This window comes from Chrysochloris asiatica, unplaced genomic scaffold (genome assembly GCF_000296735.1).
Source record: "Chrysochloris asiatica unplaced genomic scaffold, ChrAsi1.0 scaffold00018, whole genome shotgun sequence".
Lineage (NCBI taxonomy): Eukaryota > Metazoa > Chordata > Mammalia > Afrosoricida > Chrysochloridae > Chrysochloris > Chrysochloris asiatica.
Window position 1 is genome coordinate 8,780,846 of NW_006408536.1, and position 3,082 is coordinate 8,783,927.

Consider the following 3,082-nt stretch of genomic DNA (forward strand, 5'->3'; position numbering starts at 1 on the left):
GGCAGGCAGGTTTCTCGGTATCCATACTGGTGTGGCGCTGTGGGAGGGGATAAAGTTAGGTCGATTTGAACCGCACTGGCGGCGCTTCAAGCTCACCAGTTCAAGCTCCTTAGAAACCGTGTACAGGGTTGCTATGAGTCAGAATTGACTCGAAGGCACTTAATAACCACAACATACTGATTAAAGGCCGCTTGGTGGCTCCAGGTCGAAGTTGCCTTTCGTAGTAGATGACTGAGATTAAAGACATGCTTTCCACCCACTTCTTCAGCATACATACTTTTTCTCTTCTTTTAGGGCCCCGTATTATACTACAATGTATCAAGCTTTAAAAGAAGCTTTGGATCGTGCAGACAATGTCATTGAATGTGTCCAGAAGAGAGTTTTAATTAGGAAATATTTAAATAGCATGAAAACATCGATATTTCAAAAACTTTGTGGTTTATATGCGGAAGAATATAAAAAAGAGCCCAAGACTATGCAAGAATTAAGAAATGTGAACTTATTAGAGAAGCTTGTTATGCGAGAGCGCTTGTCACTTTTAGTGGTCAACCTATATCCTGGCGGTGGTGGCTATTCTGTGATGCTCAGGAGGGGAGATGGTTCAGAATCTGTAGCCATTCGGTTGCCTTATGAAGAAAGAGAAATGCTTGAGTACTTGGATGCAGAAGAATTGCCTCCTATTTTGATTGATCTCCTGGAAAAATCTCCAGTGAGTATTTTTTACTCTGGATGTGTCATTGCAGAAGTTCGTGACTATAGGCAGTGCCGTAATATGCAAGCACCTAGCTACCAAAGTAGACATGTTATCTTATATCCAATAATGCAGATTTTAACCTCTGGTGTGCCTACAATAGCAAGTAATGACCCCAAATGGACTCAGGAAGACGGCCGTGTACCTGAGAACCAGTTGAGCTTAGCTACATCTGAACCCCAGTGTCTTGATCCTTCTGTAGCAGTAGCCTGCGCTGAAAGCAGTCTGATCTGTAACAAGCAAAAGATGAACACTTACCCACTGAAAGAGGGTTTCAAGAGGTCCCCTCAGAACCAGCAGCCAGAGCTGTTTCATTGTCCACCACCACCTCAGCCAAGCTCATTCCTTCCTTGCCAAAAAATTGAGGAAAGAAACGCAGGTCAGCAAAATGACCTCACAACTTCAAATGCAGGGAATTGTGTGGATATGTGCCCTTATAATCTGGCCATGCCTTTTGAAGTGGATGTGGAGAATTATGAGATGCTGGAAGAGTTCATCGCACATGATGCCTCACACCCAAGTCTTGAGGCAAATTGTGAGGTAGATGATGCTTACTTATTTGACTGTGAAACTGATGCTCAGTATCAGCAAGTACTGCTGAATGTCATGCCGTCACTTAATGACCCACTTCTCTCTGGGACAATACTTCCTGATGAAGAAGATGAAGAAAGTGATAGTAAGAGACCTCTATCCCACTTCTCCACGGATGGTCTATTAGATTGGATCACGAACAAAGCAAAGACTGCTGCTGAGCATCAGGACTTGGTCCAGAAGGAAGCCGAATGTCCTGTCAAGAAGTTATGCAGTTCCAATAGTTCAGCCAGTCTATGTCAACTTTCTCCAAGGAAAGAAACAGAACAACCTCAGAGAGTGTCCGTTCACACTTCAGTATCGAAGAATGTACAACACTCATCTCAATCCATCCAGCTTCCGTCAAGCTCAGGAAGTAATTCTGCAGTTAACTATTCTACTCCACAACAAGCAAGCGGCTTTCTTAAACCTGCAACTACTTCTACCTCTAAGCCACAAATTTCTTCTCAGAAATCATCTGTACACTTCAATCAAGTTCGCACACTTTCTCCAATGGTCACATCATTTACCAGCTCAGCACAAAGAACCCTAACCACGCCAGTGATGGCAAACTTTGCTGGACTGAACTCTATCAATACTGGGGACTCTGTGTGTATAACACAAGCTTCAGGGAATGGTTCCAACCCTGTCCTGGATCGTAGCCCTGATGCCAAAACTCCTGCAGAAGTACATCAGAGTGGCTGTCTACCTTCAGGAGTTCTACCAACTGAAGTGCCAAGTGTAGTGCAGACAGGTTCTCAAGCAAGTGTTCCATTGGTTGTAAATAAGCCTTCAGTTGTTGAACCTTTAACTCTAGTCCAACTTCCAGATGGTCAACTAATATTTGTCTCGCAGCAGCAACAGCCGTTCTCTCAGTTGATAGTACAGTTTCCTCAGCATCGCCCAACTCTCCCTCAACAGGCTATTGAACAAGGCTTTTTACAAGGTTCAACCAGTCAGGCACAGGCCTTACCCACTCAACAAGGTGTTCTAATTAAGCTACCCCAACCAGACCATTTTGTGCCTTCACAGGCAGCTGCATTGTGCCAGAAGAGACCTGAACACAGCCTGCCTCAGCCGAGATTCAAGGTCCCGTCTGCCTTTCCACAGCAGCAGCCACAGGTGAAGCAGTTGAAAATCTTGCCACAGCTAGTGGCTGAGGCCAAGGCAGCCACACATATAGCTCAGCCCCGTCATCAGTGGTACAGAAGCAGCCAGTCGAAAGGTAAAATGAAGACAGGTACATCAACCTTTCCAAATCCTGAGTCTTAAGCTGTTGCCTACCCTCTTGTTTAAAAACAAAAGAGCACTGAACCCAAAGTAGTCTGAGTTTTTACTTCATGTTTTAAAATGTGAGCAAGCTTTATATATGCCACATGCTATGTGTTGTGTTGTTGTTGTTTTTAAAGTAAAAACAGTTAAATTATCGGTTTGCCTAAGTTGTTGGTCTATATATAAACTATTTGTAGAGCAGTTTTAGGTTCAAAGAAAACTGTAATACAGAAAGTTCTCATAAATTCCCTCTTGCCCCTGTTGAGTGTCAGGTGTTAACACCATCTTCCAATCCTATAGCACATATGTTACTATTAATGGCTTCTGAAACAATATTGGCATATTGTTATTAACAAATGGTTGTAGTTTATATTGGGGTTCACTCTTTTAAAGTTCCCATAGTCTTTGAGAAATGGACAGTGATACATATTCCCTATTACAGTATCATACAGAACAGTTTCATTGCCCTAAAATACTCCTGTGTGCCAT

The 3,082-nt window shown here is 43.1% G+C and overlaps 1 pseudogene; it reads left to right on the plus strand.

The window, feature by feature from the left end:
• Positions 1-313: 313 nt before the first annotated feature.
• On the plus strand, positions 314-2,593 carry LOC102841918 (annotated as a pseudogene).
• The last annotated feature ends 489 nt before the right edge of the window (positions 2,594-3,082 follow it).